Source organism: Acinonyx jubatus, chromosome B2 (assembly GCF_027475565.1).
Source record: "Acinonyx jubatus isolate Ajub_Pintada_27869175 chromosome B2, VMU_Ajub_asm_v1.0, whole genome shotgun sequence".
Classification (NCBI taxonomy): Eukaryota; Metazoa; Chordata; class Mammalia; order Carnivora; family Felidae; genus Acinonyx; species Acinonyx jubatus.
In genome coordinates, this window is record NC_069385.1 from 124,290,100 (window position 1) to 124,305,459 (window position 15,360).

Consider the following 15,360-nt stretch of genomic DNA (forward strand, 5'->3'; position numbering starts at 1 on the left):
AGCATTATTGAGACCTGTTAACAGACCATAATATTCACTCTTTAAAAGCATACAATTCGGTGGTTCTTAGTCTGTTCACAAAGTTGTACAACTATAACCACTATCTAACTCCAGAACATTGTATCACCTCAAAAAGAAACACCATGCCCATTCATGATTTTCTCCATTCCCTCTTCCCACAGCCCCTGGCAACCACTAATCCATTTTGCCTAGATTTGTCTATTGTGGGATATTATAGATAGAATCATATATAATATAGTCTTTTGTGACTGCCTTCTTTCACTTAGCACAGTGTTCTCAGGTTGATCTTTGCTGGTTCAAGGTAACAGTGATCTGTATTTCATTTCTTTTAATGACTGATGACATAATATTGTGTGTGTGTGTGTGTGTGTGTGTGTCCATTTTATTTATTCATTCATCAATTGGTAGACATTTGGGTTTTTTCTCTCTTTTGTTTGTTATGAATAATGCTACTATGAACATTCACATATAAGATTTTGTTTAGATGTATGTTTTCATTTCTGTTGGGTCTATACCTGGAGTGGAATTGTTAGGTCATATAGTAACTCTGTATTTAACTTTATGAAAAACTGCCAAACTATTTTTCAAAGCAGCTACAAAATTTTATTACCATCTGTGTACATGGGTTTCAGTTTCTCGAGATCTATGGTCTCTTTTTTTTTTTTTTAACTTTAGAGGGTGTGAAAATGGTATTGCATGATGTTTTAGAGTTGTATTTCCTTGATGACTAATGATGTTGAGCATCTTTTACCTCCCCATGTGGTTACTGGCTCTTTGTAAATCTCCTTCAGGGAAAAATCCATTCAAATCTTTGCTCATTTTCAAATTAGATTATTTGTCTTTTTATTGTTGAGTTTTAACACTGTAGGTTTTTATTCACTTCATCATCATACTGCATGATCAAACTGCTTAAAAGACAAAAAGAAAATCTTAAAAGCGATCCAAGAAAAAAGATACAGAAAAACAGAGATGAAAATGATATCCGAGTTTTCTTGAGGAAAAAATGCAAGCAAGAATACAGTGCAGAAACATTTTTAAAATACTGGGAGAAAAAAGAGAAACCATCAATCTAGAACTCTGTATGTTTCAAAAATACCTTTCGAAAATGAAGGTGACATAAAGACTTTTTCAGACATACGAAACCTGAAAGTTTTCACCACCAGCCAACCTTGCATGTCAAGATGTGTGAAAGTAATTCCTTCAGGCAGGCAAAATAAAAATAATAAAGGAACAAGGATGTACCCAAAGGAAGAAGAGCACTGTTAATAAGTATCAGATAAATACATAAGGCTATCTTTCTTATTTCTTAAATGTCTTTAAAAGATAATATTTTAAATACTATTTTTTTTTTTTTATTTATTTTTTGAGAGACAGAGAGAGACAGCGCATGAGCAGGGGAGGGGCAGAGAGAGAGGGAGACACAGAATCAGAAGCAGGCTCCAGGCTCCGAGCTGTCAGCACACAGCCCGACGTGGGGCTCAAACCCATGAACCGTGAGATCATGACATGAGCTGAAGTCAGACGCTTAACTGACTGAGCCACCCAGGCTCCCCTAAATAGTATTTTAAGTGTCTTTAAAATAATAACAATGTATTGTGGGGTTCATAACACATATGAAAACAACAGCCCAAAGGTCAGCAGAGTCTAATTCTCAAATTTATAGGAAAAAGCAAAGTACCCAACATAGCCAAAACAATTTTGAAAAATGGGAATAAAATTGGAGGGGTGCCTGGGTGGCTCAGTCTGTTAAGCAACTGACTTCGGCTCAGGTCAGGTCATGATCTCACGGTTTCTGAGTTCAAGACCCATATTGGGCTCTCTGGTGTCAGCACAGAGCCCATTTTGGATCCTCTGTCTCCCTCTCTCTCTGCCCCTCCCTCCCCTGCTCATGCACACACGCGCTCTCTCTCTCTCTCTCAAAAATAAATAAACATTAAAAAATGTTTTAAAAAGAATAAAATTGGAGGACTTACATTACCTCAAAACTTACTATTAAGCTACAATAATCAAGTATTGTGGTATTGGCACCAAGATACACATTAGATCAACAAAATCAAATATAGTCCAGAAATAGAGCCATGTATATATGATCAGTTGATTTTTGAAAAAGGTGGAAATGCAGTTCAGTGGAGGAAGAATGCTCTTTTCAACATATGCAAAATGAGCTCAAAATGGATCATAGGCCAAAACATAAAATGTTATAGTATAAACTTAAGAGACATTCTCTCTGACTTTGACTTAGGCAAAGAGTTCTTAGATAAAGCACAATACATAAGCAAAAAAGTTTAATAAATTGGACTTCGTTAAACTTAAGAACTCCTCTTTGAAAGATGCTGTTATCAAAATGAAAACTCAAGTCACAAGATTTGTGAAAGTATTTGCAAGTCGTGTGTCTGATAGAGAACTTGGTATTTGTAATAATGCTCAAAATTCAATAAACAAACAACCTCTCCCCAACAAAATAATAAAATATGGGTGAGAGATTTAAAAAGGTACCTCACCAGAGAACATATATGGATTGCAAACAGACACATGAAAAAATGCTGAACATTAGAGAATTAGAGAATGCAAACTAAAACCTCAATGAGATAACATTATACACCGATTAGAATGGTTAAAATTACCAACACTGATCATACCAAGTGTGGGTGAAGATACAGAGCATCTGGAACTCTCATTTGATCTACTGGGTACAACTATCTTGGAAAACAATTTTGCATTTTCTTAAAAATTTAAACCTGCCATATGACTCAGCTATTCACACTCCTATGTATTCACACAAGGAAATGAACACATACATTCATACAAAGACTTTGCAAATGAACGATCATTGCAATTTTATTTGTAATAGTTAAAATCTTTGCAACAACCCAAATATCCAGTAGCAGATGAATGGAAGCAAACTGTAATGTATCCATACAATGGGATATAACTTAGTAATTAAACAATGAACTATTGATGCACACTGTATGGATGAATCTCAAAATAATTGTACTGAGTGAAAGGAGCCATACCCAGAAAGTACATGCTGTATGATTCCATTTACATAATACTCTATAAAATGCAAATTAACCTATAGTGGCAGAAAGCAGAGTAGTGGGTGCCTGAGACTGAGGGTATGTGGGTAAGATGGGGCAAGGAGGGATGGGAGAGAAGGACTGAAAGGTATAAGAAGAGCCTTTAGGGTGTGATGGATATGCTAATTATCTTGATCATGGTGATGGTTTGACCAGTGCCTACAATATCACAACTTATCCAATTGTACATGTCAACTATGTGAAGTCCATTATATTCATTATACCTTAATAAAATTTTAAAGTAATTTTGTAGAGGACAAAAAAAAATTAAAATTTGTAGATGCCTGTTTTCTAGTCCTGTGGATTAATTTTTTCCCCAAATCCAGTTTAGAAAGCATGGTCCCTGAAATGGATGTGGTCTAACCAGGAACATAGTCTAGCTTGGTAGATTTTAATAAGAGCTGTAATGTAAATGGCTCAGGTAACAGACCAATGAGCCGTGAATCCAAAGTAGAAGCAGGAGCAACCATGATTCAGTCCAAGTCTTAAAAAATAAGCCAGGCAGCAGTCAGTGATGGTGTAAGTGGGAGTGTAAATCAGTTATTTTTTGGAGACCAATTTGGAAGAAGCCTTAAAAAATGCCCAACTTTTATCTCAACAGTATTATGTTTAGGAAGGCTTCCTTTAAAACATTAAGGAATGAGCAATAGTACAGTACATAATATAACAGTGCAGCATGTAATATAAATAATTTAAATTACCCAAATTGTCTACAAGTAAATAGATCACAAGAAATATGGAAAATCATACAAGTCAATTAAGGTTCATAGTAAGTAGGTGCTATAGAAGTCTATGATTAACTTGTGTGAAAGTTTAACTTGTGTTTGTAAGTTTTTATTTCCATACATATTGTTGGTTGGAAACCCTCCTAGGAACTTCCTTGGAAGAATATGAAACCAGCTCCATGCTCGGAGGGCAGGGAGAGACTGAAGAAAGAGGCAGGCCACTCCAGGTTGGTAGACAGGTGGCAGTTTTATTAAGCTTGGCTTGTATTGGGTGGCAGCAAGATGAATGGATCCCAGCACCCACCCACCAAATCTTAAAAAGTTTCTAAAGAGACCTTAACTGAGTTCAGTCACATACACCATGCAGGTATTTTCCACGCCACATCAGTCTCAAAACCGTGTCCTTGGAGCAGTCTCTGCAAGTGGGAAAGGTAAGTGAAACCCACATACCCAGGACAGGGGAGAGAGTGTGTGGAGCCTCTGAGGGCCTGGGTCCAGCTCACAGGTCAACTGGCAGTCATGCCAGTTGCCCATCCCAAGGAAGGGGATATATAAAAATATACACATCTCACCATCAACAGTAGTGATTGCTGGGTGTGGATTTGTGTGGAGTTATTTCTAGAGAATGTATTATATGTCCTGGAGGGTGAATGGGGATAGCTGAACTGTCAGCAAGGTTCTGGTCTAAAGGCTGTTGAAGGCAATAGCATTATGAGATACAGAGCCTCATGATCCCCCAGGGGACAGTTAAGATACAAAACCTGCTATAACTCCCTGACACTCCTTGAAACTAGATGTGCTCCCTGCCTGCCTTCACGTAACCACCAGGTGCATGTCTGGTTAATGTCTAAAGATCTTCTGTGCCCTCTTTCCATGCTGTGATCTTCCTTGATACTTCTATCTAATGAGATAGGAAATAAAGGCTGTGTGCAGGCTGCTGTGGCTGCTGCTGTCTCCCAGAGGCAGTCCTGCATGTCCGCTCACGTCTGTCTGAGAACTTCTTCAATGCGTGGCCACAGATCTGTGGACAACTTAAATTTTATTCATATTTTCTATAGTCCAAATTTCTGCCACGACACATATTCTTTTGTAATCAAAATATACATTAATGTAGGGAGATCTTTTCTTTAGCAAGAGATACGCCTGAGCCACATCGAAGCATGTGTGATAAACACGGGCCATTGTTCCCAGGAGCTGGTGAGTATGTGAGGGTTTCCTTGGGGGCTTCAGGAGAACTAGGCAGAGTTTGGTGTGTGCTTCCAGGGACAGAGATGGAGAGGGCTGCAGGCTTCTGCAGGAGTACCACCTCCTAGCCCAGTCCCAAAGCTCATTGCTAAGGCCTGGACATGTACCTGAGTTATTTCTACAAGGGACTCTCTGAGATATGGAACATGCAGGGCTGTGTGTGGCACTGAAGAAGACACTGAGGGATACTGCCTCAATTGTTGAAGAGACAGACCCTGGGTGGCTGCAGGGTTAACATGTCAAGATCTCTGGCTTTGTGAGCCACAGGGCCTGGGCACTGGCATTTCCTGAGGAGGTTGGCAGGAGTGGGTAGCAGAGCTCTGATGTGATCCCAGGACAGAAGAGCAGAGGACTGGTCCATGGATCCCTGAGAAGCTCCAAAAACACCCACAAATAGTAAGCACAGTCTGAGAGGGGAGCCATCCCAGATTATAGAGGGAGGGCAGAACCACTCAAGGACACCTCAAATATTGCAAAACAAGCATCAGCCCCAAACATCACACATCCAAAGCTTCAGTTATTCAAGCAGCTGTGGAATGCTCCCAACAAACATTCACAAACCACCCAAGTGCACACATTTTATTTTGCCATGCAAATTGCTACACTGATTTGGTCACTCAAGATTTAAATCAAGGCAAGGTAGGCAGAAGGGGAAGGGAGGACATGGCCAACAACTGTGCCTTTTTATGGAGAAGAGAACCCACTACAGAACAAAATGCTGCCAGTTTTGTGGTGCCGGAGGAAGAGAAGAAAAGGACCGTCCGTGAAGTCTGGGTTCTGTTCTGTGGCCCAGGCAGTCCTGAGCACAGACACTGCCTCTGTGCCTTCTTCACTAGTCCCCTTGCAAGGTTTCTGTGCATTACCTTGGACACACACTTCTTATTAACATTCCAGGAAAGTTGGCCTTGGCTTCCTTAAACACACCAGTCCTAAACCTCAAAAAGACTCCAAGCTGTAAGTCTCCTCCAGCTTTAATCTGTGGAGGAGAAATTGAACTTTCTTTAGTCAGCTTTTTTGGATTTGTCCAGGATCTGAACTTCTCAGATGTTAGTGTTTTTTCCACCTGGAAAAACAGAGTTAAATCCTAGAATCCAGACAACATAATGTGCCCACGCACACATGTATTATCCCCCACCTGTCTCCCAGCACCCACACCCCTGGTGCAACTACGTGGGAAGTTCTGGTCCAAGACAATGCACAGATTTTTTCTTCTTATAAACACACCAAAACTCTTCCCAAATTCTCATGTTTTCCCTGTCCTAGGGACACAAGAGTAAAACAGCTACAAAACAACTAAGGCCAGCAGAGTTTTTCAAAAAGAACTATTTTTCCCTAAACTCATTTAAAATATTTAATCTGAAATACCTAATTTCAAAATTCTTATAATCAATTGTTACATTTACTCACATTACTGTGAGTCAGAGGGCAGTCTGACAAAGGAGAGACAAAGATCGTAGCTCAGCTCTCTCTAACTATGGAAGAGGAGAAAATCAAAGATTATCTGTGCAGGAAAGGTGGGCTCTTCCTGAGAGCTGAGAGTGGAAATGGGAATTACAGAAGCATAACTTCCAGCATCTCCCATTTGCCCTCACTTGCAAGCTAGCTGCCTGCCCTGGAGTCAGCCTGGCCCCTAGGAGCTGTCACTCATTCTGAGTGTCCACAGGGAAGGAGGAAAGGAGATACAGGGGCTTCGACTTGTATCTGCTCCTCCCCTTACCCAGAGCTCCAGTGAGCACTCCTCTTCAATGACAACTCATGGGACATCAGCTCTGGTTCCAGTCTCTACTAATTTTCTTCAAGTAGCCATGACAGATCTCACCTGTGTCCCCACAAGAGAAGCACATTCTGGTCCCATGAGAGAAGGCAGGGAAATCAGGCAGGCCCCTCGCAGCATCCAGGACAGCCGTGAGCTGGAGCTGGCCCTACCTGTGGCAAGAGGCCATTGTCAAACTTCCAGGAACTTTGCAAGCCAGTTGTTAAAATCTTGGTAATTAAAGTCAGCCACGGAGAGAGCATTTATACCGCAGGAACCAGCAAACATCATTATTCAGGGCCTCTCCCTCCCCCACCCAACACATCCCTTTTGGATCCACTGAGCCAGTTTGCCACTGATCCTCTACCTCCCACATACAAGTTTACTTTTCCGTCCTGAACTCTCTTCCTTTCCTGTTAGAGAGAAAGGTCTCTCCTCCTAAGAGAAGTTCCTCACTTGTGGTTTAGATCCTTGCTACTCACAGTGTGGTCCATGGGCCAGCAGCATCTGTATTATGTGCAATCTTGTTAGAAATAAAAACCTTGAGTCCACACCCACACCTACTGAACAGAGTCTGCATTTAAACAAGATTGCAAGGATAGCCATAACAAGGTAGCACAGATTGAGTGGCTTGAACAACAGAAATTGTATTTTCTTGCAATTCTGGAGGTTAGAAATCTAAGATCAAGGTGTCAACAAAGTTGGTTTCTTCTGAGGCCTCTCTCCTTGGCCTGTAGATGGCCATCTTCTCTCTGGGTCTTCACATGGTTCTTCCTCTGTGTCTATGTCCAAATCTCCTCTTCTTATAAGGACATCAACCGTGTGGGGTTAAGGCCCACCCTAAAGACCTCCTTTTCACTTAACCACTTCTTTAAAGACCCCATCTCCAAATAACAGTCACATTCTGAGTACAGGAGGGTAAGGACTTCAACATATGAACTTCGGAGAACACAACTCAGCCTATAACAATTTTTAGACACATTAATATTTAAGAAACACTGCCTAGATCAATCCCTACCCTCTTTTCTAATACTCTTGTTCAATGATTACTGAGTCTTCAACAAGCGCCTCCCTTCAGAATAAAGAATAATGTCCTTATATTTTTGGCACACTCTCTTCTTAACTTCATCAAAACATGTCCTTAACAGCAATTTGATACCCAGTAGAAATGCATATACATGTTCACAAAAAGATATGCAGTGGTATTCATCGAGCACTATTTGTAATAACCCAAAGTTGGAAAGTCCCCGAATGCTGGCTTGTGGATGGAATTAGAGAAACGAGCTCAGGCTGGAATCCACAGATGCTCAGACTCACTGCTTAGGGCTTACCATGGCCAGATGGGTATTGCCGTCAGGAGGCAGAATGATATTGTGTCTTCCTATGCATATGGCAGCCCCAGGTCTGGTGTTTGGATCTGTCTATAAACCCTGTTTTAAAGTTTTTTTTTTTAATGTTGATTTCTGAGAGGCAGGGGAGGGAGACGAAGTGCAAGCAGGGGAAGGGAAGAGAGACAGGAAGACACAGAATCTTAAGCAGACTCCAGCCTCTGAGCTGTCAAAACAGAGCCCAACGCAGGGCTCAAACCCACAAATTGTGAGATCATGACCTGAGCTAAAGTTGGATGCTTAACCAACTAAGCCACCCAGAAGCCCCTATATACCCTGTTTTTAATTTATCTGGCTTAAATATCATATATACTGTTTCTTTTTCCTAACAAAAACAGGAAATCAAAATTAGATTACTGAAAAATGAGCATAGTTTACCCCCCAAAATAACACATCTAACTGGAAGAACCCCTCAGGGATAGATAAGAGAGTTTTTACCTCTGTGTTTTTATGCTGATAAATGTAAAATATTCATCAGTACATCTTAGTGTTGAGTACAAAGTGCTATTGTTCCCACAGATCAAATAGAGAGAATAGAGTGGCAAATATAGAGAGAGACATAAACTTTCTGTATTAGTTTTGGAAGGAATTGTGTTTTTTTCTCTTTTGAGAACCTGTATAAAGAAATACCCCCATGGATCTTCCAATTTAAAAGTATTTCTCAGGGTACCTGGCTGGCTCAGTTGTATAAGCATCCAGCTTCAGCTCAGGTCATGATCTCATGACTTGTGAGTTCGAGGCCTGTATCATGTTCCTTGCTGACAATGCATCTGCTTGAGATTCTCTCTCTCTCTCTCTCTCTCTCTCTCTCTCTCTCTCTCTCTGTCTCTCTCTGTCAAGGTGCATAAATAAACTTAACATTTTTTTTTCTCCAAGGGGCACCTGGGTGGCTCAATTGGTTAAGCATGGGACCCTTGATTTCAGCTCAGGTCATGATCTCATGACTCTTGAAATCCAGCCCCCCCCATGGGGTTCCGCACTGACAGTGCATGGAGCTTGCTTGGGATTCTCTCTTTCCCTGTCTCTCTGCCCCTTCCCTGCTCATGAACTCGCTTGCTCACTCTCAAAACAAATAAAATAAACTTAAAAAAAAGTATTTCTCCAAGTTAAGAGGATCATCAACTAATATTCCAACCTTTGGGGAAAAGGTTCTGGTGAGAAAAGGTATTGTTGGCCAAAGGGAGTTATCCTTCCATCCTGAAGTTATATCATATAAATATAACTATATAACTATAAAGCTTAAAAATGTATTCAAATATATTTTATACTTTTATATATTTGAGTAATATGTATATTAAGTTGATGGAGGCCAAATCCAAGCTATTGATCCCATCCATCATCACATTCAAAAGGGAGTGTAGGAAAGGGTTTAATGTTAGCCTTAACAGTCTTAAAAATGGTAACACTTTTTTCCTGAGCTCAGAATTGTAGAGTACTCAATCTTAAGACAACAAATATGCATCACTGGGACTCAGGGCCAAGATGGCGGAGCAGCATGGAAGTTTTTTTTGCCTCTCTCATCCCTGAAATGAAACTAGATCAACACCAAACCATATTGCACACCTAAAAAACTGATCTGAGGATTAACACAACAATCTGCACAACTGGAACCACAGAACTCAGCAGGTATAGGGTGGGAGAGGAGAACTGGGAGAGAGAGAAGCTGCGAGGGTAGTTGCTTGCAGAGAGAGGATGAAGACAGGTGGAGAGTACAGAAAAAGCAATCCCCGCCCCCCCCCCCCACAGAAAGCAGCTGGAGAGAAAGATAAAGAGTGGAAACAGCCATAAGAGACTTAATAAGAAAAGGAGAAGGGAGAAAGGAGAAAGGAGAGGGTTTAAATTCCATTAAGTCTCTATAAACAGCAGAGCACAGAATCTGAAACTCTGCAGAGACCTGGAGGGGGCTCTAGTGGGAAGGGTGAATCCCCAGGAGCAGACAGCCAAGTCTAAGGGGGCCTCAGGCCACACGGGGAGAGGCGGTTCCTCTGCTGAGAGGGTATTTGGTAGAGGCTGTGCGGCCTCCCCACAGGAAAAGGTCCCAGCAAACCCCAGAGAACAGCCACGTTTGCTGGTGTTGGAAGAAGGCCATTAAGGCACCAGAAGCTGGGCACCAGATATGTGTTGTGATTTACCATAATCTTTGCAATGCTGCTGCTACATGATCCCGTGAACTTTTTCTGGGGCTAGATGGCACCTGGCCACAGTCTCTGGGCATGTGCAGCAGCACGGTTGTGCAAACATTTCTGGGGACTGGCTGGTACCCAGCCATTGATCAGCAAGACCCTCCCCACAAAGAATCAGAGCAAGTCAAAGCAACAGGGTCCTCAGAAGTGAAGGGTTTAGAAACACAGCTCCATCTGAGATAATACTCAGGAGGGAAGTGCCACCTGACAGGCTAATGGTCTGGTAATGGACAGAAGCAGAAACAAAAAGGGGTGGTTGATTACCTGTGGGGGGAGCACAGAGTTCTGATACTAGAGACTGGGTAGCTGGATAACGCCATTTTCACCCCTCCCACGCATGTGCATACACGCCCACACACGCCACACATTCCACTCCAGTAAACTAAGCATCACCATCTAGTGGAGAACGGAGCACAAACCACGCTCTAGAGGAACACTACAAGTCTCTCCGCCTGTGTAGTTTACGGACTATAAAGTGCATCAGTTTGACTTCTAGGGGAAACTGGATGTAATTTCAATCATATTTCATTCTGTTCACTGGTCCATCTATTCAATTTTTTTCTTTTTTTTTCTTATTCTTGAACACAGAAAGAGAAAAAATGTTTTTATTTTCCGTTTTTATAAAAAATTTATTTTATAAAAATTTATTTTATAAAAATTTATTTTTTATAAAAAATTTTAAATTTTTTTTCCTAATATATTTTTTTACGTTTCTGGAAATTTTTTTTAAATTCTATTTTACTTTCATTTCATTTTATTCTATTTTACTGTATTCATTTTTTTAAATTTTCAAACGTTTTCCTTTTTTTCCCTTTTCTTCCCCTTTTTTCTCTATTCTATCAAGCTTTTTTCAACAACCAGACCAAAACACACCTAAGATCTAGCATCCTTTATTTGATTTTTTTGTGTTGTTGTTAATTTTTAAATTTTATTTATTTATTTTCATTTATTTTTTATTTCATTAATTCTTTTTCTTCCTTGAAAATGACAAAACAAAGGAATTCACCTCAAAAGAAAGAACAGGAAGAAATGACAGCAAGTGACTTAACACAGATACAAGCAATATGTCTGAACCAGAATTTAGAATCACAATAATAATAATAATACTAAGCTGGGGTTGAAAAAAGCATAGAATTCCCCTCTGCAGAGATAAGAAAAGTAAAATCTAGTGAGGACAAAATTAAAAATGCTATAACTGAGATGTAATCTCAAATTGATGCCATGGCATCAAGGATGGATGAAGCAGAGCAGCGAATCAGCGATATAGAGGACAAACTTATGGAGAATAATGAAGCAGAAACAAAGAGGGAAACTAAGGCAAATGAGCACAATATAAGAATTAGAGAACTACAATGCATTCTGACGCATTAAAAAGGAATAACATCCAAATCAAAGGAGTCCCAGACAATGAAGACAGAGATAAAGGGGTAGAAGGTTTATGTGAGCAAATCACAATGGAAAACTTTCCTAGCCTGGGGAAAGACACAGACATCAAAATCCATGAAACACAGAGAACTCCCATTAGATTCAACAAAAATTGACTATCAACAAGGCATATCATAGTCAAATTCACAAAATACTCAGACAAGGAAAGAATTATGAAAGCATCAAGGGAAAAAAAAGTCCTTAACCTGTAAGAGAAGACAGATCAGGTTCATAGCAGATCTATCCACAGAAACTTGGCAGGCCAGAAAGGAGTGGCAAGGCATATTTAATGTGCTGAATTGGAAAAACATGCAGCCAAGAATTCTTTATCCAGCAAGACTGTCATTCAAAATAGGAGAGATAAAAAGTTTCCCAGACAAACAAAAATTAAAGGAGTTTGTGACCACTAAACTAGCCCTGTAAGAAATTTTAAGGGCCACTCTCTGAGGGGAGAAAAGATGAAAATATAAATACATACATACATACATACATACATACATACCAAAAGCAACAAAGATTAGAAAGGACCAGAGAACACCACCAGAAACTCCAACTCTACAAGCAACATAATGGCAATAAATTCATATCTTTCAGTATTCACTCTAAACGTCAATGGACTCAATGCTCCAGTCAAAAAATGGAAAAGAAATCAAGATCCATCTATATGCTGTTTACAAGAGACACATTTTAGGCCAAAAGACACCTTCAGATTGAAAGTAAGTGGATGGAGAACCATCTGTCATGCTAATGGTCACCAAAAGAAAGCCTGAGTAGCCATACTTATATCAGACAATCTAGATTTTAAAATAAAGACTGTACCAAGAGATGAAGAAAAGGGCATTATATCATAATTAAGGGGTCTATCAACCAAGAAGATATAACAATTGCAAACATTTATGCTCCAAAGGTGGAGGCACCCAGATGTATAAGTCAATTAATCACAAACATACAGAAACTCATTGATAACAATACGATAATAGTAGGGGACTTCAACACCCCACTTACAACGATGGACAGATCATCTAAAAAGAAAATCAGCAAGGAAACAATGGCTTTGAATGACACACTGGACCAGATTGACTTAACAGATATATTCAGAACATTCATCCTAAAGCAGCAGAATACACATTCTTCTCCACTGCACATGGAACATTCTCCAGAAGAGATCACATAATGGGACACAAATCAGCCCTCAACAAGTACACAAGATGGAGATCATGCCATACATATTTTCAGATCACAATGCTATGAAACTCAAAATGAACCACAAGAAAAAATTTGGAAAGACAGCAAATACTTGGAGACCAAAGAACATCCTACTAAAGAATGAATGAGCTAACCAGAAAGTTAGAGAGGAAATTAAAAAGTACATGGAAGCCAATGAAAATGATAATACCACAGTCCAAAATCTCGGAGACCCAGCAGAGGTGGTCATAACAGGAAAGTCTGTAGCAATCCAGGCCTTCCTAAAGAAGGAAGAAAGATCTCAGATACACAACCTAACTTTACACCTTAAAGAACTGGAAAAAGAACAGTAAATAAAACCCCAAAACAGCAGAAGACAGGAAAGAATAAAGACTAGAGCAGAATCCATTACTATAGAAGCCAAACAACAGTATGACAGATCAATGAAACCAGGAGCTGGTTCTTGGAAAGAATTAACAAAAATGAAAAACTCCTAGCCAGTTTGATCAAAAAGAAAAAGGAAAGGACCCAAATAAATAAAATCAAGACTGAAATAGAAGTGATCACAACTAACACTGCAGAAATACAAACAACAATAAGAATATTATGAGCAATTATACACCAATAAATTGGGCAATCTGGAAGAAATGGACAAATTCCTAGAAACATATAAACTACCAAAACTAAAACAAGAAGAAATAGAAAATTTGAAGACTCATAACCAGTAAATAAAAAGAATTAGTAATCAAAAATCTTCCAATAAAACAAGAGCCCAGGGCCAGATGGCTTTCCAGGGGAATTCTACCTAACATTTAAAGGAGAGTTAATACCTATTCTTTTGAAGCTGTTCCAAAAAACAGAAATGGAAGGAAAACTTCCAAACTCATTCTGTGAAGTCAGCATTGCCTTGATTCCAAAAACCAGACAAAGACCCCACTAAAAAGGATAACTACAGACCAATTCCCCTGATGAACATGGATGCAAAAATCCTCAACAAGATACTAGCCAACCAGTTCCAACAGTACATTAAAACAATTATTCACCATGACCAAGTGGGATTTATACCTGGGATGCAGAGCTGGTTCAATATCCACAAACAATCATTGGGATAAATCACACCAATAAAAGAAAGGACAACAACCACATGATCCTCTCAACAGATGTAGAGAAAGCATTTGACAAAATATAGCATCCTTTCTTGATAAAAACCCTCAAGAAAGTAGGGATAAAAGGATCATAACTCAAGATCATAAAAGCCATATATGAAAGACCCACTGCTATTATCATCCTCAATGGGGAAAACCAGAGCTTTCCCCCTATGGTCAGGAACACAACAAGGATGTCCACTCTTGCGACTGTTATTCAACATAGTATTGGAAGTCCTAGCCTCAGCAATCAGGCAACACAAATAATAAAAGGCATCTGAATTAGCAAGGAGGAAGTCAAACTTTCAGTCTACGCAGATGACATGATACTCTACAGAAAACCCAAATGATTCCACCAAAAAACTGATAAAACTGATCAATGAATTCAGCAAAGTCACAGGGTATTAAATCAACCCACATAAATCATTTGCATTTCTATACACCAATAATAAAGCAACAGAAAGAGAAATAAAGGAATTGATCCCATTTACAATTGCACCAAAAACCATAAAATATCTAGGAATAAACCTAACCAAAGACGTGAAAACTCTATACACTGAAAACTATAGAAAGCTTATGAAAGAAATTGAAGAAGACACAAAAAATTGAACAATATTCCATGCTCATGGATTGAAAGGACAAACATTGTTAAAATGTCAATACTACCCAAAGCAATCTACATATTCAATGCAATGCCTATCAAAATAACACCAGCATTTTTCACAGAGCTAGAACAAATAATCCTAAAATTTGTATGGAACCAGAAAAGACCCCGAATAGCCAAAGCAATCCTGAAAAAGAAAACCAAAGCTGGAGGCATCACAATGCCAGACTTCAAGATGTATTACAAAACTGTAATCATCAAGACAGTCTGGTACTGGCACAAAAAAAAACCCCTCAGATCAATGAAACAGAATAGAGAACCCAGAAATGGACCACAAATGTATTGTCAACTAATGTTTGACAAAGCAGGAAAGAATATCCAATGGAATAAAGACAGTCTCTTCAGCAAATGGTGGTGAAAAAACTGGACAGCAACATACAGAAAAATTAAACTGTACCACTTCTCACACTATACACAAAAATAAACGCAAAATGGATGAAAGACCTAAACATAAGACAGGAAGCCATAAAAATCCTTGAGGAGAAAGCAGGCAAAAACTTCTTTGACCTGGGCCACAGCAACTTCTTAATCAACACATCTCTGGAGGCA

At 39.5% G+C, this 15,360-nt stretch overlaps 1 protein-coding gene across 1 annotated transcript in view; it reads right to left on the minus strand.

Moving 5' to 3' along the window:
- Positions 1-15,360, minus strand: part of SERPINB9 (serpin family B member 9) — a 58,934-nt gene that overhangs the window by 12,975 nt on the left and 30,599 nt on the right. The gene's annotated exons all lie outside the window — the stretch shown is intronic.